Consider the following 26,402-nt stretch of genomic DNA (forward strand, 5'->3'; position numbering starts at 1 on the left):
AAAAAATCAACCTATCTGATGCACAATACTACTAAAAAGCATCTAATAACCTTTAGAATCCTGTCTTTGAATTGTGACGTTAGTAATGAATCATCTGCATAAAGTAAGACCTGGATAGAATCATTCAGTAGCATAGCTGTGTTGAACTAATTCTCTGTAATCAGTCTATGGAGTCAAAAGCTCCCTTTAGTTCTATGAATGCTATATATAAATTATTTTGTCTATTTAAGTATTTGGATGCCAAATAATGCAACAATGAATCAGTGGGCCATGCAAGAACAACCTTCTGTAAAACCAGCCTGCTCTTCTCCCAGAATGCGCTTTTTTTACAGGTCACTGTTTGTAGATGAGAAAGTATGTGTATCCCATCTACTTTTGCTAGAATTCCCAAAAAAACTAATAGGACAATAGGCTGCAGCATCTCTTATCACCATTTAAAAAAATTGTGATGATTACATTTTCATCCTAGTACCTAGGATAAATGCCTTTTTAAATAATTGTATTGATTCTTTATTATCAAAGTTGGGCATCACCAATCAATGAATTCCTTGAAGATTTCTTGGGGGACAAAATGAGGGCCAGGTATGTTTCCATTATTTTGTAGGGATATCTTTATTCTTGCTTGAGATTGAGAGGTGAGGTACTGATCTGCTTGTAACATAGCAGATAAAATGTTGTTCTGGTTCATTTACTTTTTAAATTAGGTTCCAATATTGCAAACACATGCGGGCAGACCAAGAGGGGGTGAAGTGTCACAGTAGCATCCCTGTTTCAGAAGATACTGTTAGAGAAGCACTAGATATTTTTAAAGTCCCTGAATCAAGTAAGAATTACCACCTGCTTTTTTTTTTTCTCCATGCTCAGTAGTATGTCTCCTCCCCTCCAATCTCATTCTCTCACCATCCTGCACCTGCTTCTGCCACCATCCCTGGCTGCCTCAGAGGCAGGGGAGCTCCCAAGACACTTCTGCCCCACTTCAGCCAGCCTGCGTAGGGAGACATGTTCAGGGCAGGACAGCACACAAGTTCCTTCTCCCTGCTACCCTGACTCCCTGCCTGATTTCCACCCCCCCCCACCTTCTCCTCCCCCTGGGTGCCTTCTGCCATCCTGAGGATAGGTTTGGGGAGGGGGAAATCTACCTGCTGGCACTGCCACCTTTGATGTCCCCATAGATCCTGCCTGGTGGTTAGAGTTGTTCTGGAACTTTCTCAGTCTTTGAGGTGGCCAGGGAACATCTGTAGTGGTAGTGGGGGACAGGGAGAACTTCAGAGGAGGAAAAGGGAGAATAGGGTAGGGTAGGGAACGCTTTAATCCTAGGGAAGGTGGGGGTGGGAAATCTTAATTGACTTGGAGACTTACAAAGTTCTCGGCTGCTCTTCCCATGCATGGTCTACCCATTCTGGTTGTGGGAGTGGAGCAAGGGTTATGGGTACAGCAAGCCCTTCACCACTGGTCACTGTTCCCACATCCCTCTTTACAAAATCGTAGATCCACCCATACAAACACATGCTTAATTTAATAAAGTTGATTAGTAAGTTTGAGTTAATTGGAGAACCTGTGTGAAGTACCACTAATATGTAGTGTTAATAAAATAAAGGCCCTAGGCCTGTCTGGCAAACTTGTATGCATTGGCACACTTCCTGCCTGCAAAGAGCATCAATGACCAAAAAAAAATGACATCTGTCCTCAGGCAATGTTCAGCTTGCACATCCCTGCTTGGGGTTAATCTCAGCCTTATCCTACTGTAGTGCATTTCTGAAAAAGCTGAAGTTCACTTTAATGGCTATTCTCAAAAATATACTTTTCTGTATACATTTCCTTGATTTGTAAAATAAAATGTGTGTTTTTCTTTAATTGTGATGAGCACATAGAACTGCTGTTATTATTTATTGCATTTATGCGTCATACTTTGCCCTTCTAAAGGAAATGTTATTTGAGGTTTGCAAAGCACTTCATAATATTAATTAAGACTTGCAACACATCTATAAGGTATATAGGGATCATTTCATTCACCACCTCATTAAATCCAGTTTCAGCTGATCTCTATTTAAAATAGCTGTCACAAAGAAGATTGATTCCAGTTGGAGAGTTTATGCTGTAACTATTATAGGCTTCATTGGTATCTGCTTCACTGTTAGTTGCTGATCAGCTGTGAGACTGGCAGTGAAGGATTTGAATGCATTTTTTCCTATCCTTTTGAGGACAATTGCTTGTCTCATTACTGAAAAGAATGACCTAACAGCTGGCTCAATTTATCTTGGGAAACTGGTCTCCTGAGTTTTATATGTATGATTTCTTAAAGACACTGGAGTGCTGAACTACAACATCATTCAAACTCAGCCACAACCTATTTTTATTTCAATCTTCATATAATGGAACTGTCAGTTAGCATGCTTTCAAAGTTCAATTACAGGGTTAAATGGAGTGGTTACAATTAGATGCCAGCAGCAGAAACATTTCCATAATTTTGGCAAGCCTGGGCTTGTATTTTTCTTTGTGCAGCAGGTAAACTAAGCTTACACCTGAGAACTGGGTAGATCTGTAGTAGAAAGATTTGTAGTTAGCAACTTCTTCCTAGATTTGAGCCCATTTTTTATCCCAAGTTTAATAAAAGTATTGTACACATACAATGTATACAAATGGCAGGTTTCTTACTTTCAATGTATAAAAAGATTGCTAGAATACCACCCCTGGACATCTCATTTTTCATAAATTTTACTTCTTCACTATGTGTCTACTCTCATCTGGAAGGATCACCTGTTGGACCTAGGAGTTTTTATGCAGTGGTGACCTGTCTTTCTGCTTGGTCTACCATTAGAACTGATGGTTTATGCTTGTACTTCATTGCTTAGAGTGAGTTGAAACCTTTTGAATTTTTTGGACATGATGTATCTTCAAAACGATGAAGATACATTTTGGCCACTGAAAACAAACAATGTTTCAATATTCAAATAAAAGCACAAAGAAACACAACCATTTTAGAGGTCTGGGTAAATAATTCCTAACCAGCAAAAGGATTGTCTTGTTTTCCGTACCTTGAGCTATTTTGTCGTGCTCACATAACAAACTGTATACACTATAAATTGTGGTTGGATGTGAGAGGCTCATTACTAATCTCCTGAGTTGACGTGTCCTCCTGTTGGTGTCATTTGAATTAAGGATATATTTAATTTGCCTAAATCATGGACTGTGGCTCCAACTAACCAAAGGAGTATAATAACTGGATTCATGGATGTAGGGTCAGAAGGGACCTTGTACATTGTCTAGTCTGACCCCCTGCCCTGGGCAGGGGAGCGAACTGTGCTCAAATCACCCCAGCTAGGTAAACATCAAGCTTCCTCTCAAAGACCCCAAGGTAGGAGCCAGCACCACTTCAGGAATCAACTTCCAAGAGATCCTAGCCACCTTGACTGTGAAGTAGTGCCTTCTAATGTCTGGTCTAAACCTAATCTCTAGTAATTTATAGCCATTATTCCTTGTTATTCCGGGAGGCACTCGGGGGAACAAGGTCTCTCCCAGTCCCCACTGGTTCCCCCCTCCCCTCCCAGTAAGATTATAAACAGCCACCAGGTCCCCCCTCAGCCTCTCTTGTGAAGGCTGAACAGGTTAAGGTCCCGTAGCCTCTCCCCATAGGGTCAGCACTGCTGTCCCTGGATCATGTGAGTAGCCCTCCTTTGGATCCTCTCAGTGCTGTCCAAATCCCTCCTGAAGTGCGGCAGCCAGAACTGGATGCAGTACTTCAGCTGCAGCCTGACCATTGTTGCACAGAGGGGGAGGATCACCTCCTTGGCCCTACTTGTGATGCATCTGTGAATGCACAACAAGGTATGGTTAGCCCTACTGACCGTGTCCTCACATTGTCAACCCATGTTCATCTTGGAGTCAATAATGACTCCAAGATCTCTTTCTGCCATGGTGCTTTTGAGAAGGGAGTTCCCCAGCCTATAGGTATGCTGCTGGTTCCTACTGTCTAAATGCAGCACCCTGCACTCATCAGTATTGAATCCCATCCTATTTTAATTTGCCCACCCCTGTAACCTGTCCAGGTTCCACTGTAATCTGTCCTTCCCTTCTAGCATACCCACCTCACTCCAAATATTGGTGTAGTCTGCAAATTTAAACAGGATGCTTTTCACCCCATCATCCAAGTCACTAATAAAGAAATTAAACAGTGTGGGCCCTGGGGGACTCCACTGCCCACTTACCTCCAGGTTAAATATGACCCATCCACAACCACTCTCTGAGTATGACCTCTCAGCCAATTTGCAATCTATCTGACTCTGTAGGCATCAATGCCACAGTCACCTAGCTTTTTAATGAGCATGGGGTAGGAGACAGTGTCAAAGGTCTTCCTGAAGTCCAGAAAGACTACATCCACTGTGACACCTGCATCCAATGATTTTGTGACCTGATTGTAGAAGACAATCAGGTTGGTCTGACAGGACCTGCCCCTAATGAAACCATGCTGGTTGCCCTTGAGCATCATCCCTGCTGCTGGCCCATCACAGATGTGCTCCTTGATAATCTTCTCAAAGAGCTTCCCCAGGATTGAAGTAAGACTAACAGGTCTATAGTTGCCCAGGTCCTCCCTCTTCCCTTTTTTAAAGATGGGGACCACATTGGCTACTCTGATAAGTTACCACTACTCTGATAAATCAGCACGTCTTTTAGGATGAATATGAAGAACAGTTCTTCTGTAATTTGCTTTAAGGTGCCACTTGCTGGGGAAAAAAATAAGGTTCTTGGAATTGTGGCCACTTGGAGTGGGGGTGAGAATGGATGTGAAATGAGTTTGACTCAACATGATAATAAAGGAAACAGCTGATGTTCCAGAGCAATTTTTCTCTTTAAAGGTTACTTCCAGCAAAAAGTGGCTAACTGACTGACTCCAGCATGCCACCCATCTCTCTTCTCTCAAGGTTTTCTGTCAACGCTTCAGATGAACAAAGAAGGACAGGTGAAGGTGGAGAGAAGTATGGGTGGGAAGTGGCTTGTGCTGAGTGCAGTGGTCAATCGGGTCTTGGCAGGGATCATCCACCATGCTGCAAGTCAAGCCATTGTAGAGGTAACAAATATGAAGGGTAAGTGAAAAGCTAAATATTCTTCCACAGGAAGCATTTTATAAATCCTTTTCACAGTTCCACTAGTGCCATCAAAGCTGATAAGTGATACCACTTGGAGTCTGTTTGTGAGAAAAGACTCTTCATTTGTATCTGTAGATCTAATTAGGCAAAAGTAAACATGCAGATGCTGTAGTTCTCTACACAAGATTGCAAGATCTTTACACAGTGATACATAGTATATATGTAGCAGTTGCTGACACTTTGCAATGAAATCTTCCATAACTTCTAATTATCACCTGAGGTTTTTCTCTCAAAATAAAAACATACTCTCTCCCACTGAGGAAAACAAAATAAAAAAACCTTGAATCCCAGTCTCTTGGGTCTCCCAGCTTCAAGCATTTAATAAGTTGTGTTTTACAATGCTCTCAGGATTCTATCTCTGCCATTTACATTGTCTGTTTTCTGCTTTCATAATTTGCATTCTACTGAAAGGGCTGTTGCCAAAGTTTTTAATGAGTTTTTGTTTGCTGACTCTCACTCTGACCTGTTAGCCATATTTGACCTAGTGATTGACTGTTCTTCTCAAAATTTCCCTGTCCATGAGTCTGTCTTTTTCTTTTTTTAACAAAACCATAGGGATGATTCACAGATCATCAGACTACTGCAGCACCATCTCCTTCAATTTAAACTGAAAGCTTTTTTTTTTTTTTAATCTCAAATCTATTCATGAATACCTAGCCATCACCTCAAGCTCAATGCGGCAGAAACCGCTCCTGACCTCTCCAACCAAGCTTTCTTTATGACCTCTATTTTGCTTTGTGTGGAAAACACCACCAGACATGCAGATTCCTAACTTGTGTGATACCTTTGTATAAGACCTCTCTCTGTAGGTCCTCACATTCAGGCTGTTTCATGTGGAAAGAATATTCAAAATTAACTTTTAAAATCTACATTATTCTACATCCATCCACACAGATAAGACCCTCCCCCCACGCTTTCATTATTTAACTTGTCAAAAAATCCTCTTCAATTATCTTAACAAATGCAACTTTGTCTCATATGGATCTATTCAGAATGCTGCTGCAAAGACCATTCTCAAAGCTCATTATTTTGACCTTGTCAATAATTTCTTTTCCAATGCTTTATCTCCCCCTGTATATCACAAGAGATACAAGCTTCTCATTTTCACCTTCAAGGGCTTTCATAACGCATTTCTATCTTAACTTTATAGTTTCATAGTTTGTAGGGTCGGAAGGGACCTGAGCAGATCATCTAGTCCGACCCCCAGCCATGGCAGGAAAGAATACTGGGGTCAAATGACCCCAGCAAGATGTTCATCTAACCTCCTCTTAAACACCCCCAGGGTAGGAGCCTGCACCACTTCTCCTGGAAGCTGGTTCCAGACCCTAGCCGCCCTGACTGTGAAGTAGCGCCTCCTGATATCTAAGCTAAATCTACCCTCTGCCAGCTTGTGACCGTTATTCCTGGTTCACTCCTGGCCATGCTCGGGGAAACAGTGACTCCCCCAGTGCCTGCTGATCCCCCCTGACTAGTTTATAACAGGCCACAAGATCCCCCCTCAGCCTTCTCTTTTGGAGGCTGAACAGGTTCAGGTCCCGCAGCCTGTCCTCATAGGGCCTGCCCTGCTGTCCCCTGATCATGCGGGTGGCCCTCCTCTGGACCCTCTCCATGCTGTCGACATCCCTCTTGAAGTGCGGCGCCCAGAATTGGACGCAATACTCCAGCTGCAGCGTGACCAGTGCCGCATAGAGGGGGAGGATCACCTCTTTGGACCTGCTCGAGATGCATCTGTGGATGCATGACAAGGTGCCATTGGCCTTCCTGACTGCCTCCCCACACTGCCGGCCCATGTTCATCCTGGAGTCAATGATGACCCCCAGATCCCTTTCCGCCTCCGTGCTGATAAGAGGGGAGTTCCCCAACCTGTAGGTATGGTGCTGGTTGTTCCTCCCGAGGTGCATCACCTTGCACTTGTCTGCATTGAAACCCATCCTAGTCTCGTCTGCCCACCCTTGTAACCTGTCGAGGTCTGATTGTAGCCTGTTGCATCCTTCCAATGTACCCACATCCCCCCACATCTTAGTGTCATCAACATCTCTTAAAGAAATTTGAGGTAGGACTCCTACTCTGATCAAGCCATGAAGGCATCCTCTATCTACAAATATTTACATATTTATGTTAGGGTAACAATATGTATTTTGGGTGTTGACATAACGATTTAGATTTTGGGGAGTGCTAAGTGTGCAGCTGAATAAAGGCTGTTTCCTGTGCCTCAGCAAAAGATGCTGGTCACAAGGCTGGATGATATATTAAAAGGTAACCTCAGCAAAAGCTATTAGTCACAAGGCTAGCTGATATATTACAAGCAACTAACTTAGTTAATGCTTAAGTAACTGGATTTTTAACAGGGTGGGGAGTAGGGTGCAAAGTGCATGATGTGTTAAGTAAAAATAGAATAGCGCACCAACTAGTGTCAGGAGACAAAAGCAGAAATACAGCCTTGGAGATGGTGAAGTCCACAAGAAAACCAGAAAGAACCAGGAAGAAACTGCAAGTGACTGAAAGAAGATAGTGGGAGGAGAAATGGGTCTTATGCATATGCTCTTAGCATTCCTTAGCATAGAGGCATGTAAATGAATCAAATGCATAGGCAATACCATGCTAAGGAAGCAAACAGTAAAAAGAGGTGGAGCTTGAGATGGGAGGAGAAATGGGTGGAACCAAAGCTGGCATGAGGGTGGAATAAATGTTAATATGTATGAACCAAAGTGCATAAATGTTGGAAAGAACTGTTGTTCAGAGTGGCTCCTTGGTTTGTTATTTTTTGGGAGCTAGTCCAAAGCAATCTCCATACTGAATAAAGCTGTTGTGAGCAATGTGTGCTGGTGTTTGCTCTGTACTTGCTTTGGCTAATGAGTACAAGGTTCCATGAGAAATTGGACCATTATCTCCCTCATTGTTGGATGCTGCATGGATTCAGGGTCTAACAATTTACATCAACAAATTTGTGCCTTTTCTGTCACACATAGGGGAAATTCATAAATACTTGCATACCTACCTGCATTATCAACCTTCGGATCCCTCCTTAAAATTCTCCTTTGTAATGGAATCTGAAAAGTAACCTGACAACAGGATGTTGTGTTGTGATCACTGTTTCAGTATTTTGACCCTTACTGACTTTTTTTCTGTTGTGCTTCTCTCTGGAGCCATTTGTTAACTTTTGCAATGTACTTTAATATTTCTGGGTTGAAAGTGGGTTTCTGTTCTTTTTTTGTTTTTGGTGCTTTGTACAACACATTATACAATGAAGGCAGAAACATAATTTAGTATATATACATACACATAACATCTACTCTAATCTAATATAATCTATGCACCTGAGAAATTTGTATGTACTCTGTGTGCAATACATATACAGATCTGTGGTGGTGAGAAACCCCCACAGGGTTCAGAAATACCAGGGACAAACCCCAGCATCTCTGAAAGGGAAAGTAGAGCCACCCACACCCCAGGAAACTCATCCCCTGAGGTGGAGTGAGAGCCACATGAGCCGTCATTTCGTTGGCTCTTCAAACAGCTGCTTCTCAGGTGGGGCAGGGGCCAGCTCATTACATCAGCTGGAGCAACTGCTGCAAGGAATTAAAAAACCCCACCATGAGCTGGCAGGGGGAGACAAGCTGGGGGGGAGCATGCTGGATGGAAGGAGACTCTGTGTGCCGGATGTAACAGCTCTGGAAGCACTGCCCCATGGCAGAGGAGTGGGAGCAGTGGCTGGCATCAGGCTGGGGATGAGCAGATCCCACCCCTCAACATTAAAATATCCAAGTTTCATAGTTTCTAGGGTTGGAAGGGACCTGAGCAGATCATCTAGTCTGACCCACTGCCATGGCAGGAAAGATTACTAGGGTCAAACGACCCCAGCAAGGTGTGCATCTAACCTCCTCTTAAACACCCCCAGGGTAGGAGCCAGCACCACTTCTCTTGGAAGTTGGTTCCAAATCCTAGCTGCCCTGACCATGAAGTAGAATCTCCTGATATCTAGCCTAAATCTACCCTCTGCCAGCTTGTGACCGTTATTCCTGGTCACTCCTGGCAGTGCACGGGGGAACAGGGACTCCCCCAATGCCTGCTGATCCCGCCTGACTAGTTTATAACAGGCCACTAGATCCCCCCTCAGCCTTCTCTTGTGGAGGCTGAACAGGTTCAGGTCCCATAGCCTCTCCTCATAGGGCCTGCCCTCCTGCCCCCTGATCATGTGAGTAGCCCTCCTCTGGACCCTCTCCATGCTGTCAACATTCCTCTTGAAGTGCGGTGCCCAGAACTGGATGCAGTACTCCAGCTGCAGCCTGACCAGTGCCGCATAGAGGGGAAGGATCACCTCCTTGGACCTGCTCGAGATGCATTTGTGGATGCATGACAAGGTATGGTTGACCTTCCTGACTGCCTCCCCACACTGCCGGCCCATGTTCATCCTGGAGTCAATGATGACTCCAAGATCCTTTTCTGCCTCTGTACTGACAAGAAGGGAGTTCCCCAGCCTGTAGGTATGGTGCCGGTTATTCCTCCCCAGGTGCATCACTTTGTACTTGTCCGTGTTGAATCCCATCCTATTCTCATCCTCCCACCCCTGTAGCCTGTCTAGGTCCAATTGAAGCCTATTCCTCCCTTCTAGCTTGCCCACATCCCTCCACATTTTAGTGTCATCAGCAAATTTGAAAAGGGTGCTTTTTACCCCTTCGTCCAAGTCACTGATGAAGATGTTGAACAGTGCGGGCCCAAGGACCGAGCCCTGCAGAACCCCACTGCCCGTGTCCCTCCAGGTTGAAAATGACCCATCCACCATCAGTCTCTGTGTGTGGCCCTCCAGCCAGTTGGCGACCCAGTTGATAGTGTAGTGTTGACACCACAGTCCCCCAGTTTCTTAATGAGATCAGGGTAAGAGACAGTGTCAAAGGCCTTCCGAAAGTCCAGGAAGACTATGTCCACTGCTACCCCTGCATCTAATGATTTGGTGACCTGGTCATAGAAGGCCACCAGGTTGGTCTGACAGGACCTGCCACTGATGAACCCATTTTGGTTGTCCCTAAGCATGACCTCCCCTGCTGGCCCCTTGTGGATACATGCCAGAATAATTTTCTCAAACAGCTTGCCTAGGATCGAGGTATGACTAACTGGCCTATAGTTTCCCGGGTCCTCCTTCTTCCCCTTTTTGAAGATGGGAACCACATTGGCCCTCTTTCAGTCCTCTGGCACCATACCAGAGCCCCACAAGTGCTCATAAAGCTGTGCCAGGGGTCCTGTAATGACCTCAGCCAATTCCTTTAGTACTCTAGGGTGGAGATTGTCTGGACCAGCTGACTTGAATACACTCAGTCCCTCCAGAAGTTCCCTAATTCCTCACTAACCCTTGGCCTAGGTGCGCCTCCCCTGGGGCCTGAGGGGGTGACTATGCCGGTCCCTGCTTAGGAAAATGGAGGCAAAGAAATAGTTAAACAAGTTGGCTTTGTCGTCTGGTGTGACGACCAAATTTCCTAACATGTCCTGCAGAGGCCCCACATTACATGGAACCATCTTTTTACCCCCTATGTATTTAAAGAAGGACTTCTTATTGTCCTTAAGCTGGGAAGTTATTCTCAGTTCCATCTCTGCCTTGGCCTTCCTGACTGCCCCCTTACATCCCTGAGCAACTGCAGTATAGTCATCCATGCAGATGTCCTCTCCTTTCCATTAGGTGTATGCCTTCTTTTTAGCTAGTAGACATTCCCGGATGCTTTTGGTGAGCCATGGGGACTTGTGTGCCCTCCTGCTCCCTTTGATCCATGTTGGGATTACCTCCCTTTGGGCTTGGAGAATTGTCTCCTTAAAGAGTGACCACTCTCCTTGGACATCTGGCTCCCCTCCCATCTGGGACCTCAGTGCTTCCCTGCTATTTTCCTTAGCTCATTGAAGTTGGCCCTCCTGAAATCTAGGGCTGCTGCCTTGCTGCAGGCCTTTTCTACCTTGTGCTGGATGGTGAATTCTAACAGACGATGATCACTGTCGCCCAGGTGGTCGAGCACCCGCAGCCCCCTCACCAGGTCATCCCCTGTGGCCAGCACCAGGTCCAACAAGGTGTCTCCCCTGGTGGGGCTGTGCACCTCCTGGGTTAGATGGAGGTCCTGCATTCTGGCTAGGAACCTATGTGAGCAGTCAGTTCTGGCTGATTGCTCTTCCCAGCAGATGTCTGGTAACTCCAGGGCCCCCATGACTACTACATCCTTAGACTTCACTATCTCCGTGAGCTGACCTAAGAATTCCTGGTCGAGCTCTTCCCCTTGGTTGGGAGGTCTGTAGTAGACCCCCACTGTTAAGTCTCTTTCCCTTCGACTGCCTTGTATTCTAACCCAAAGCACTTCAGAGTGCCCTTCCTCTGATTCTTTGTTAATTGATGAGGATGGGTATTCCTCCTTAATGTAGAGTGTCATGCCCCCACCTTTCCTTCCTATTCTGTCCCTCCTGTACAGCCTATAGCCTTGATATTCACTGCCCGGTCATGCATTGAGTCCCACCACATTTCAGTGATCCCCACAATGTCCATGTTGGTGTCAGCTAGCAGGAGGGTGAGTTCCTCCTGCTTGCTTCCCATACTACGAGCGTTTGTGTAGAGGCATTTGATGCCTCCTGTGGATGTGTGTACTGACCCTCTAATCACAGCATTGCCCTGGCCCCTGTCACTTACCTGTGTATACGTTTCGCTCGCTCATCTAGGCTGGGCTGTACTTGTGGGTGTTGCTTGGTCAGGCAGTCTGATGATTCCTCCACCCTCGTCTTCCCCTTCCCCCAATGAGCCTAGTTTAAAGCCCACTGGAAGAGATCTGCCAACCTAGAAGGGGAAAGGTGGAGCCCATCCCATCCAAGCATGTCTCTCGTCATGATGTGTGATCATGGTTGAGGAAGTTGTGTTCCTCTTGTGGAGAACACCCGACACCTGTGGGTCAGACCCCTGAGGCCAGGGGCTGAAGCTCCAGGTTTGATCAGCATCTGGGAGGTGAGCCAGATTATTAAAGCCAACCCCAGACCCACAGTCAAGGGGTTGACCTACCACCAGGGCGAACACCTGGATATCTGAGCGGGTGGTGAGTGGGAGGGGTGTAGGGTAGGCAGATCCCCAAGGAACACCACAGCACACCTAAGAGTACCTCATCTCAGGGACAAGAGGGGAGGACAATGCCACTGAACCCCCTCCTTCTTTACACAACTATAAAGTCATGGTAGGAGAGTTGGGGGGGGGGAGCTATACTCCCAGCACCTACTTGGGGTGTGACAATGGTGCATTGGCCAGGAACACTGCTCCAGCCATAGTGGATCAATGATTCTCAACCCAGGTAGAGTTAACCGTGAAGCGTCCAGTTGCAACCTGTGCCAAACTCCTGACTCAGGCCATCCAGGTTATCAGCCAAGTACTAGAGATACAGAAGCTGCAGGCTGCCCACCAGCAAGAATGGATGCAGTGGAATGCAGCCCTATTCAAGATGTCTAAGATGACATGGGCTAATGATCCCAAAGCCTACACTGAGGCATTTGAGTGGACGGCCATGCAGACCGGCTGGACAGCGGGCTCACCAGTTGGGTGCTGTAGTAGTAGACAAGGCCTAGGCAGCATATCTGGTGCCGTCAAGGGAAGAGGTCCACAATTATGACACAGTGAAGGCAGCTATCCTGTACAGGCTTGAAATCTCACCCAAAAGCTATAGACAGGCCTTCCGAGCACGGAAAGCAAAAGATGTCAAGAGGCCTCACAACTTACTCCAGTACCTGTGAGATGCATTGAATAAGTGACTCCCTGTGAACCAGTTAGATTGAGACAGGGTCATAGACCAGGTACTTTTGGAACAGTTCCTTTGGGACCTAGAGGAAGATACTTAGATATGGGTACGGAGACACCAGCCACGGAGCATCAAAGAGGCCCTCTGCCTGGCTGAGGCTTTCTCCATCTTATAGAATAAGCACAGTCATGGTTGAGGTTTCTGTGACCTGACAGGGGGCCTAGTCCAAGAGGAGGAAAAAAAGACAGGGCCCCAGAAGGGGGCAGCAAGAAGCATTATCTGTTATCATTGCAGCCAGACTGGCCATATCACTGGGAGTGCGGGCTGGGCTTTGGTAAGCCAGGCCATGAGTTAGCACCTGCACCAATTCCTAGAGAGAAGTCTAGGGGAGCTGAATGGGATGAGCCCATGGATTCCAGTTTCAGCACAACCCTGCAGGAGGGAGGCTGGGAATGACCAGTAGTGATGGCCTGAATTGGCAACGGGGTGGTATGAGCGACCTTAGACACTGGTTGTTCACAATCATTGCTTTGTGCAGACCTGGCTTTGAAAGATGGTGTGAGGGATGATGGGCCCCTGGTTATGACCTGCATCTTGTGGGGTGAAATGTGCTTCCAGGGTTGCTACCTCCCATTGAGGGTAAATGAATTTCAAGACAAGCTGAGGGTCAGGCTTTCACCAGCATTGGCTGGTGAAATAATCCTAGGCCATGAATGGGGCCCAATTTACATGGTACTAGAGTGAATAAGAGCAACAGAGGAAAAAAGGAAGAGGCTATGGAGAGGTGAGGGCTGGGCAGGGGAAATGTACTCCCAGAATGACAAACATGTTGAGGTCCACATAGACATGGATCAAGTGGCCAGTGCAGCTCAGTTCCATCAAGTCCAACAGGAAGATCCAGACATCCAATGACTGGTCACCAAAGACCCAGGAGGAGGGACATCTAGGAGCTCCTCCTATTATGAGGTAATGGAGTGTCTGCTGTACTGGGGCCAGAGGGGTCAGGAGGGTGTTGCTGAGAGACATCAGCTGGTGGTCCTGACCTTGTTCCACCAGCAAATATGGTGGCTGGCATGTGACACCCTGCTGGGTGGCCATCTGGGGTGCACAACTGGTTCATGATTTCTTTTGGCCCCAGCTGCAAGATGATGTGGAAAGGTGGCATGCCCCATGTCCTGAGTGCCAGAGTGCCCAGGAGTGGAGGTCTCAGAAGGCCCACCTACAGCCTATGCTGGTGATTGAGACCTCCTTGTTCCAAGTAGCACTGGATATCATGGGTCCCCTGTGAAAATTTCAGGGGGAATACTAATATGTATTAGACCTCATCAACTATGCAATACATTTTCTTGAAGCTGTCATGCTCAGGTCAAGTACAGCTACCTGAGTGGATGAAAAGCTGTTAAAGTGGATCACACACGTGAGGATTTCCCATGAGATACTCACCAACCAGGGGACTAATTTTATTTTGGGAGTAATGAAAGTGCTGTGTAACACCCTGAGTATCAGTCATCTGAAGATGTCTATATACCACTCCCAGACTAATGGGTTAGTGGAGAGACTCAATGGGACCATCAAGGAGATGCTCAGGAGGTGTGCACAGGAGGACCCATGAAGCTGGGTCATGGTATTAACCCAGTTATTATTTGCCCTATATGATACTCCCCAAGAGTATACTCAGTTCTTGCCCTTCCAGCTGATATACGGGCACAAACCAAGGGGCCTGCTACAGATTGTCAGAGAAGAGTAGGAGAGGCCAGTGGGGCCACGGACTATGGTGGAGAGGTGTTGGCATGAATGGCAAAAGCAAATAAGCAAGGCACAGTGGATTGCCTGTTCAGAACCTCTAGATGGCTCAAGAGTGACAAAAGACCCAGTATGATCAAAGAACAAAGCCCAGGACATTCCAACATGGAGATATGGTACTAGCTTGCTTCTGGCTTCAGTGAGTAAGCACCTCACTATGTGGTAAGGCCCTTTTAAGGTGATCAGGCAAGCAGGACCAACAGACTATGACGTATTTAAACCTGGACACCAATGGGAACACCAAATCTACCACATCAACCTTCTTAAAAAGTGCAAAGCACCGCAAGGCTGGATGGCATAACACAAGAAGGAGGAGGAAGAGTTAGGACCTCCTTGTTTGGAATTGGGGACTAGCATTACTCCTGAGGTGCAAGTCCAGTTTGGGGAAAACTTGGATGCCAAGCAATGGCAGGAATTGACTGAGATAGTAAAAGCCTTCTGGGATGTGTTCCAAGAGACCCTGGGATAAGTCCAAGGAGTAGAACATGATATTAGAACTATGCTTGGTGTTCTACTCAGGGAGAGATGGAGGACTATACCTCACCAACTATAACAAGAGGTACAGCAGTAAACAGAGAAGATACAGAGACAAGGGATCATCCATCCTTCATGCAGCCCTTGGTGCAGCCCAATAGTACCAGTCGCCAAACCCAGCAGGTCACTCCACCTGTGCATAGACTACTGGAAGTTAAATGCACTGATGACCTTTGACTCTTTCCCCATGCCCCATATTAACCAGCTTGTGGAGGAGATAGGGGAAGCAAGTTATATATCTACCACTGACCTTGCCAAAGGGTATTGGCAAATTCCAATGAGACCCATAGATTATACCAAAACAGCCTTCAGAACACCCTAGGGCCTATTTGAGTTCTTGTGAATACCCTTCAGGCTTAATGGAGCCACAGCCACTTTCCATAGACTTATGGACTCCCTGCTGGCTCCACACATGGCCTATGATGCCACTTACATTGACAGCTTAATCATCTTTACCACCGACTGGCCATGGCATCTTTGCACCCTGGGGGCCATCCTGGGTGAACTCAAAGCAGCTGGAATGATGTCTAATCCCAAGAAATGAAAATTGGCTGGACAGGAGACCAAGTATTTGGGATTTAGTGTGGGCTGGGGAATGATACAACCCCTGAAAGAAAAGTGGAGGTGGTACGCTGCTTTCAGGAGCTACGGAAATGTCATCAATTTTGGTCCTTCTTAGGGCTCATTAACTACTACTGAAAGTTTATATCACACTTCGTGGAGCTTGCCACACCCCTTACTGATTCCCTTATAGGAAGGGCTTCAAAGACCCCACAATGGACTGATGTGATGAAAAGAAACTTTGAGAGTTGAAAGGAAGCTGTGTGTCAGGTTGTGGTAGTACATAGATTTCATAGATTTCATAGACATTAGGGCTGGAAGGGACATCGGAAGATTGAGTCCAGCCCCTTGCCCAAAGGGCAGGAAGTCAGCTAGGGTCATAGGATCCCAGGAAGATACGCATCCAATTTGCTCTTGAAGATGTTCAATGTAGGTGCTTGAACCACCTCCAATGGCAGGCTGTTCCAGACCTTGGAGGCTCCAACAGTAAAGAAATTCTTCCTTATGTCCAGCCTGAAATAATCTCATAGTAGTTTATGACCCTTCAACCTCATCATCCCTTGGGGCAATCTGGTGAACAAATATTCCCCCAGATCCTGGTGGTCACCCCTGATAAACTTATAGGTGGCCATCAGATCACCCCTGAGCCTGCACTTTTCCAGGCTAAAGAGCCCCATGGCTCTCAGCCTGTCATCATAAGGTCTGTTCTCCTGACCTCTGATCATGCGCGTGGCTCTCCTCTGGACTCTCTCAAGCTTCTCCACATCCTTTTTCAATTGTGGAGCCCAAAACTGGACACAGTACTCCAGCTGTGGCCTCACCAAGGCCGAGTACAAGGGGAGAATGACATACCGGGATTTGCTCGAGAAGCATCTATGGATGCAAGCCAGTGTTTTGGTCGCTTTATTAGCTGCAGCATCGCATTGCAGGCTCATGTTCATCTTGTGGTCAATGATGACCCCCAAGTCTCTTTCTTCTCTAGTGCTAGCCAGCCTAGCACTGCCAAGACTATAAGCATGCTGCAGGTTTTTCCTCCCAAGGTGGAGAACCTTGCATTTTTCAGTGTTAAACACCATCAGGTTCTCATATGCCCATTTGCTGAGCCTGTCCAGGTCAGCCTGGATCACCTGCCTGTCTTCTGGCATGGATGTTTTGCCCCAAAGTTTGGTGTCATCAGCAAACTTGGCCAGTTCACTTCTGACTCCAATGTCCACATCACTGATGAAGTTGTTGAACAATATGGGTCCAAGGACAGAGCCTTGGGGGACCCCACTGGTCACAGGGCACCATGATGAGTGACTGCCATCAATTACTATCCTCTGAGTCTGACCACGGAGCCAATTTCCCAGGCAGCAGATCATGGTGGACCAAAGGCCACAATTGGTCATTTTCACCAAGAGGTGATCATGGGATATGAGATTGAAGGCTTTTTTGAAGTCAAGATATGTGACATTGATCTCTTCTTCCTTGTCCAGGTGATAGGTCACCTGGTCATAGTAGGAAATGAGATTCATCAAGCAAGACCTACCCATAACAAACCTGTGCTGGCTATCCCTTAGGATGTTGGTGTTGGCCAGTCCATTAAGGATGGCCTCTTTAATAAACCTTCTAAGATCTTCCCTGGGATAAAAGTCAGGCTGATGGGCCTATAGTTAGCAGGATCCACTTTCCTCCCTTTCTTGAAGATAGGCACCACATTGGCCTTCCTCCAGTCTTCAGGCATCACACCAGGGCGCCAGGAGTTTTCAAATATCTGTGCCAGGGTCTAGGCTATGATGCTCGCCAGCTCCTTGAGTACTCTGGGGTGTAGGTAGGGCTGACTTGAAGGTATCCAGCTTCTCAAGATGTTCCTTCACAAGGTCAGCATTTATGGAGGGCAGGGGATCTCCTTCACCTGGACCTCCATTTCCCATAGCAGGCATGGGTGTCTCATCGGACTGATGAAAGACTGATGCAAAGTACCCATTTAATAGGTTGGTTTTTTCCTCAGCATCTGTTGTCAGTTGCCCCATCTGGTTCAGCACGGGTCCAATGTTGCCCTTTCTTTTTCTCCGGCTCCCCACATAGCCCAGACTTCTCATCCTCTTTTATTTTACAGACAGATGCATCCAGCAGTGCCTTGGGGGCTGTCCTGCTAAACAATAGGGGGAAGATGAGTGTCTAGTAGGATTTGTGAGCATTTGTAAGCTTAACTTGGCAGAAGCCAGATATGCTACAATAGAAAATGAGTGCCTAGCCATAAGCTGGGTGATAGAGTATTTTAAATACTACCTGATGGGCCTGGAGTTCCTAGTGGTCACAGATCATGCCCCACTTCAGTGGCTAACCAAAACTCATACAGAGAACACATGCATAAGCTTCTTGGCACTGGCCCTGCAACCTTCTAAATTCATGGTGGTACATCGCCCTGGCAAAGACAATCTTGTGGAATTCCTTTCCAGGTACATCACTCAGGATGAGCCAGCCAAGCAGGTGTGGCAAGTACACCAGAAGCAACATCAGACTACTCAGGATGCTTGGCAAGAGGTCAAGATGCTACAAGGCAGCTTAAGGGGAGAGGTATGTGGCATCAAGAAACCCCCACAGGGTTTGGAAACACTGGGGGAAAACCCTGGCATTCCCAAAAGGGAGAGTAGAGCCACCCACGCCCCAGAAAACTCACCCCCTGAGCAGGCTTGGGGGGGAGTGAGAGGTGCATGAGACAGCATAGAATCATAGAATCACAGAAGTAGGGTCAGAAGGGACCTTATAGATCTTCAAGTCAGACCCCCTGCCAGGGCAAGAGAAAAAGCTGAGCTCAAATGATCCCAGCTAGGTAGGCATCAAGCCTCCTCTTAAAGACCCCAGGGTAGGAGCCAGCACCACTTCCCTTGGAAGTTGGTTCCAGATCCTAGCTGCCTTAACTGTGAAGTAGTTTTTACGGATGTCTAATCTAAACCTCCTCTCCAACAACTTGTGGCCATTATTCCTTGTTATGCCAGGGGCCGCTAGGGGAAACAAGGGCTCTCCCAAACCCTTCTGGTCCCCCCTAGTGAGTTTACAGACTGTCACCAGGTCCCCCCTCAGCCTTCTTTTGTGAAGGCTGAACAGGTTCAGGTCCTGCAGTCTCTCATTGTTGGGTGTGCCCTGTTGTCCCCGGATCATGCGGGTGGCCCTCCTCTGGACCCTCTCAATGTTGTCCACATCTCTCCTGAAGTGGGGCACACAGAACTGGACACAGTACTCCAGCTGTGGCCTGACCAGTGTTGCATAGAGGGGAAGGATCACCTCCTTGTCCCTGCTAGAGATGCACTTGTGGAAGCATGACAAGTTGCGGTTAGCCCTTCCAACTGTGACCTTGCATTGTTGGCCCATGTTCATCTTGGAGTCAATAATGACTCCAAGATCCCTTTCTGCCTCTGTGCTCCCAAGAAGGAAGTTTCCCATCTTATAAGTGTGCTGCTGGTTACTAGGGCCCAAGTGCAGCACCACTAAGGCCCAAGTGCAGCATTTTGCCAGCTCTTCAAGTGGCTACTTTCTGGATGAGGCAGTGGCCAGCTGATTATGTCAGCTGGAGCTGCCACCACAGGGAATTAAAAAACCCCACCAGATGCCGGCAGGGGCAGAGAAACCAGTGGGAGCTCACTGGCTGGACAGAGGCTAACCATGTGTTGGCTGTAGCAGCTCTGGAAGCACTGCCCCTGTGGCACATAAGTGGGAGCAGTGGTTGGTACCAGGCTGGGGATGGGCAGTTCCCAGCCCCTCAACATTAAAGTATCCAAGCGGCATTCCTCTCAGGGAGGATGCCCGAAACCTGTGGCTCAGACCACTGAGGACAAGGGCTGAAGCTCCAGGTTTGATCAGCATCTGAGCAGTGGGCTGCATTATTAAAGCCAACCCTAGACCCACAGTCAAATGGTCAACATCCTGCCAGAGAGAAGAGCTGAATTCCTGAGCGGTAGGCAAGTGGATGTGGTTTATGGTAGGCAGAGCCCAGGGGAGTACTGTGGTGCACCCATGAGTACCCTGTCTCCAGGACAAGAGAGGAGTAAAACACCACTGAACCCCCTCCTTCTGTACATATAACATCAAGTCATGGCAGGCATGTTGGGGGGGACCCCGGCCATGGGGTGGAGCTATACTCACAGTGCCTACCTGGGGCATGACAAGATTTTTCAGGGAAGTTAGTTGTTATCACAAATTATTTGCAAGTGTATTTAATTTTCTTAAGAATAGAGATAATTTTAAAGACAAAACTGTTAATATTATTGTGTTATTAAATATCTAAAGATCATTCTAGCATAGCTGCATTATGAAAGAGATATAGTAATGGGCCATGGCTATGAAGTGATAGGAACGCTTGGAGCCTGGGACCCCAGCAACGAGAGTGCCCTGCATGTCTGCCGCGTCTGCTGCCATTACGCCAAACTGATGTGCTGCCTCATGGTGTCCAACACCATCCATTGGTCCCACAACATCTATGTGGAACACAGGCCACTGACAGTACTCCAACCCCACCAGATGAACCACCACTGGACCGGACTCAGAGGGGACCACCTGAACCTGACCTCTGCACCAGATGGACTTCACTTCGAGAGGATTCTTCCGTGAGAGATGACCCTGCTCCATCCAAAGAGGACCCCCCTGACGAGACTGTATATGGACTGAGACACTTTCTTCGAACTACTTCCTCCATCTTTGTGGACCATTATAATGGGTTTGTGTTGTCTTTCTCTCTCAGCATCACGAACCCCTTCCCTCCCCTTCCCCCCTTCCAACTCCCCCCATCCCTGTACTTAATTGGCTAACATTGTATTTTCTGTAACCTCATTGTGTTCCCCTCCTTACCCCAATCCCTCTAATGTTAGTCCCTCATTCAGGCAATATGTATTTCCCTACTGGCTTTCATATCTTTTTTGGATTCACAATCCTAAACATGTACTAATAAAAGTCAATCTGCTTTGGCTTGTGCTCTCCATTACAGCTTGACTGTATAGTAGGGCTCTGTGAGGCTTTGGATCATGCTTCAGATCTGGAAAATCTTTGGATACTTCGGCATTCAAAGCACTATGTCCAGACTGAAGTGGTGGCTTCATTAGGCTTTCCAAAGCGGTTCTGAGTTTCTGAACTGCTTTGGAAAAGCTTCGGAGTCACTTTGGAGATCCGGCCATAGGGTATAATGGGGAATCAATGACATATCTATAACTATGTTGTTTTTTGTTTCATTTTAGATGAAACCTTTGGGGACGGTAGCCTCTGCTGAGAGCATGAAGCCTGCCAAGTTTCAAGAAGATTGTTACAGGGGTTTGGGGGGAACTGCACCCCAAATTCTTGAAAGCAAAACTCATGTCACAGGTATGTGTTACACCACAGAGGGGTAAAAGATGCAGGGGTGGTAGCCCCTGGTGAGGCCACAAAGCCTGCCAAGTTTCAAGAAGATAGGTACAGGTGTTTGGGGGGAACTGCACTTCAAGCTGCTGACAGGCAAAACTTATGATATAGATGACCCTGTATGTGTTAAGGTGCAGTGGGCTGGAAACTGCAGGGGTGCTGGTCCCTGCTGAGACCACAAAGCCTGCCAGCTGTCAAGAAGATAGGTGCAGTGGGAATCTGGCTTCTGGACCTCTGCACATCTGGCTGCTGATGGGCAAAACTCATGACATGGGTGACACTGTGTGTGTTAAGATGCAGCAGGGTGAAATCTGAAGGCCTGCTAGCCCCTGCTGCAGCCACAAGGCCTGACAGCTGTCAAGGAGATAGGTGCAGGGGGGTTCTAGAGCCCTGCACCTCTAGCTGCTGACAGACAAAACTCATGACATGGGTGCTTGTGCAACTGACTGTGTCTTTCTTGGGTCAGTTGATTGTCTGTATTGATTATTTCCTCTCGTTAGTCTATGGTTTTGTAGGTGTTAGTTCATGCTCATTAACTCATTATGTAGTAGCTAGGTACTGTGTATTGAGCTGGTCCCTGAGTGAATCATGATTAATCAGTAACTGGAAACACATTAACTTAGCAGCCAGGCTTGCAGTAGTTCCCCCCATCCTCCCCATGCCCCAAGACAGACACAGTTGCACAAGCACCCATGTCACAAGTTTTGTTTGTCCACAGCTTGAGGTGCAGTTTCCCCCTAACCCCTGCACTTATCTCCTTGAAACTTGGCAGGCTTTATCATCTCAGCAGGGGCCACCACACCTGCAGTTTTGAACCCACTGTGGCTTATCACATACATGTGACATGAGATCTGCTTTCAAGAATTTGGGGTAAAGTTCCCCCAAACCCCTCTGCCTATCTTATTGAAACTTGGCAGGATTTCTGGCCTCAGCAAGGGCTACCACCCCTGCAGCTTTTACCACCCTGTGGTGTAACACATACCCGTGACATGAGTTTTGCTATCAAGAAATTGGGGTTCAGTTCTCCCCAAACCCCGGCACTGATATTCTTGAAGCTTGGAAAAATTCATATTCTCAACAGAGGCTACCATGCCTGCAAGTTTCATCCAAATCAGACAAAAAACAACAAAGTTATAGATATTTATTTGATTCCACATTATACCTTATGGCTAGATCTCCAAGGTGGCTCTGAAGCTTCAGAACCGCTTTGGCTGGATCAAAGCAGGAGCCCAGTCCAGAGCTCCAAATCAGATCTATAGCATCTGAAGTGGCCAGATGTGAAGCCAGATAAAAAAGCTGCCTACTTGAACAGGACTACTGTATAGCCATAACTTCAGTGGATGATCATATAAAATCACAAGAACAATCCCAGATGAGAAATTTGTAGCAAAACCACCAGTTTTTCTTTTTATTTTATTGCATTCACTCCCCTTCCCCAACCATTTCTGACTTTCCCTCTCCATTCCCTATAGATAAGTATAAGTAAGCTCAAACTTAGGATAAGTTTTGAACATTTTTATTTTGGTAGCAAGTTTTTGGTTTAGGATAGCCACCATTGTATATTGTATTATAATCATTTTTGTATTGATTTTTATTGTTTCATATGGATATTGTATGATTTAGGCCTGTGTTTGTAAGTGAACCAAAGTCATGTCAAGTTTCCGTTTAATATATCAAGTCTCCATCTTGTGTCCTCTGCCCGGGCATCCCATGTGTGTCGCAACTGTATGAGTCACATATCCCTCCCATGTAAATTAGTTCCCTGATGAATGAGTGTGATTGGCAATAATTGAAATACAATGGTAGCAGGCCTTTACTGAATGGCCTGTAATGACACGGCCATCACCTCGCATTGATTCATCCAGAAACCACGGACCTCACCCAGGAACAGAGACAAGACCAGCATTTGAAAAACAAAAGTTCCTGCAGAAGCAGCAACTCTCACCATTACAGACTCCCAAAACTGCACATCCCTGCATGGAGCACACATGCTCAGTACACCAGGGGCTGACCCTTGTTTGGGCATGCCTCCTGTCCCTAGGTTCACACAAGGTCTGGCCCTATAAAAAGGGGAAGTGAAGTCAGACCCAGTGGGATATGCTCTTCACCTGGACCAGCACGATGCCACACCACCTATCCACCCAGAGGCCCTATCGGCCACCCCACCCGGACAACATCTCCTGGACAAGGACCCTTTGCAGCCTGGATGGGCAGATATTACCTGCATACCTCCTGCTACAACTTCGACTCTTTCTCTCTCTCTCTCTCTCTCTCTCTCTCTCTCCTCCTGGACTTCAGTGGACTTCAGCGCCTGTACCAAGCCTCTCTAACCCCTGCTGCCATTATGTGCATGTGTGTGTGGGTGTGGGTGCAAGGGAACCAATTTGGCATTGTGTCACCATCTCTCCTGTTCAATAAAACCACTGTCATTTGCAACCCTGAGTTGGGTCATGTTTTACTAAATCCCAGTCCCTTCCTTATCTTAAATTCCAGCCTCATTCTCTCTCTCTCAGCTCTAGTCCACACCCTCTCTGCTAGTTTCCCGATCTCCTCCCAGTTCCATCTCCCCTTTTCCTCCACCTCTCAGCCTCTCCTGCTCCTACTTCCTTTTCTCTGTGACTTTCTGCTACTTTTCTCTACTTTCCTGCTGCCATGATGCATGATGCTTTTCTTGTGATTTTAGTTGTTTTTAGGCTTCCCCTGCACCTTCTGTAGTCATCCCTGCCCCCCACCCCCGCAGCTTACCACCTCCTCATGGCTGTTCTGAAGTTTTCTCCAGCTTCCAGCACCTACTTCCACTCCCTGCAATTCTCTAGTTGCCCCTGAGCCATCCTCTGGCTCCCCACACCCACAGCCCCTCTTTAACACCCACACTTTACCTTAGTCTCATTTTTCCCCCTCTCCATCTACGTTTTCAGCTCCCACAAAGCTCTGGCTCCAGTCCCAAACTCTGTTCCCTGCATGCTTCCCTGTTCTGAAGGCTTGGGGCATTGTCTTTTAATCAATTAAGATCAATTAACCTAATGTTACCCCCAAGCCTCAGTTCTTCAGCCCAGGTCCCTGTAGTATACTGGTTCTAATCCTGGTCTTGGTAACTTTAACTTCCTACACTCCTACTTTCTTACCTTAAGCTTTCCCCAGGTATCCCAAGTACACCAAGCTCATACATACATACACATCACAATACCCAACTTAGGAACGTACCTGTGTGTATGTGCAGGTGGGTGGTATGTTTGTAAATTAGTGAATATACATATATAGATATCATTGTTTGTGTGTGGGGTATATAAATTAGTAATCCATGTATGTGTATTGGATGTGCAGGTGTTGGTAACTGGTAATTGCTTCTGTAGAAATTTGGTGTGTGTGTAGTATGTATGGGCTTAAATTGGTAATAGGTATGCATGTGCCTAGGCTGGTTTGGATGTGTATGTGCCTAAGCTGGTAGTGTGATTGTGTATGCCTAGTAGGGGTGTATGAACCTATTGAGTGTATGTGTGATTAATTGATTTTTCACACCCTCCTGTCTAACAGTGCAATGTTGAGATCCTGAGCATTGGCCTGACCCCTCAGGGCAACATGTTCTCATTCCATGGAAGTAACTGATGTCCTCTCAAATATCAATATTTTCACCTGTCAAAGACTGAATGGCTTGTATCCATGCTTAGGGGAGCAAGGGAAAAGTTCAGCAGTAATACTGCAGGGAATTTTTATCTAGCAGTTGGTTGTCAAAAGCATTGATGTGAGTCCCCCAGTTGGTTCCCAGACTGCTTTTTCCAATGAGAAGAGCAACAAAGCACTTTATTTAAATTATCATGGGGCTTTAAAATACAGTCTGTGTTCCTTTTCAGTCAGCTTCTCAGAAACCTGACAAAGCAACCCAGCAATATTTCTGTTCTACTGCTAAATTATTTGTTTTCTTAATTCACAAACATAATTTTTTTTTACTTACAATACATATATGAAATGCAATGTTTTAGGATATTTGGCCACAAATAATCTTGAAGCATTGTTTCATCTTTACAATAAGAGTGGATAATTGAATCTGTTTTAATAAGAAAGATAAGAATTTTTTGATGAAATATTTTTTATCAGAAAGCACTTATTCAAGAAAACTTCTGTGTGATTGTGTGTATGTCTATTCTCCTAAAATGTAACAGTATTAACAAAAGTTTTATCATGAATTTTTTTTCATAGACATTTTCATAGATTTCATAGACATTAGGGCTGGAAGGGACCTCGGGAGATCACCGAGTCCAGCCCCCTGCCCAAAGAGCAGGAAGTCAGTTGGGGTCATAGGATCCCAGCAAGATAAGCATCCAATTTACTCTTGAAGGTGTTCAATGTAGGTGCTTCAACCACCTCTGCTGGCAGACTGTTCCAAACCCTGGGGGCTCGGACAGTAGAGAAATTCTACCTTATGTCCAGCCTGAAACGGTCTTGCAGGAGTTTCTGAACGTTCGACCTCGTCATCCCTTGGGGCGCTCTGGTGAACAAATGTTCACCCATTTCCTGGTGGTCACCCCTGATAAACTTATAGGTGGCCATCAGATCACCCCTGAGCCTACGCTTTTCCAGGCTAAAGAGTCCCATGGCTCTCTGCCTGTCATCGTAAGATCTGTTTTCCTGACCTCTGATCATGCGCGTGGCTCTCCTCTGGACTCTCTCAAGCTTCTCCACATCCTTTTTCAATTGTGGAGCCCAAAACTGGACGCAGTACTCCAGCTGCGGCCTCACCAAGGCCGAGTACAAGGGGAGAATGACGTCCCGGGATTTGCTCGAGAAGCATCTATGGATGCAAGCCAGCATTTTGGTCGCTTTATTAGCCGCAGCATCGCATTGCAAGCTCATGTTCATCTTGTGGTCAATAATAACCCCCCAAGTCTCTTTCTTCTGTAGTGCTATCCAACATAGCACTGCCGAGCCTATAAGGGTGCTGCAGGTTTTTCCTCCCAAGGTGGAGAACCTTGCATTTTTCGGTGTTAAACACCGTCAGGTTCTCGTCTGCCCATTTGCTGAGCTTGTCCAGGTCAGCCTGGATCACCCGCCTATCTTCTGGCGTGGATGTTTTGCCCCAAAGTTTGGTGTCATCAGCAAACTTGGCCAGTCCACTCCTGACTCCAATGTCCACATCATTAATGAAGATGTTGAACAGGATGGTCCCAGGATAAAGCCTTGAGGGACCCCACTGGTCACAAGGCACCACGATGAGTGACTGCCATCGATTACAACCCTCTGGGTCCGA

This window comes from Crocodylus siamensis, chromosome 7 (genome assembly GCF_052110815.1).
Source record: "Crocodylus siamensis isolate JL-2025a chromosome 7, ASM5211081v1, whole genome shotgun sequence".
NCBI classification, from domain to species: Eukaryota; Metazoa; Chordata; order Crocodylia; family Crocodylidae; genus Crocodylus; species Crocodylus siamensis.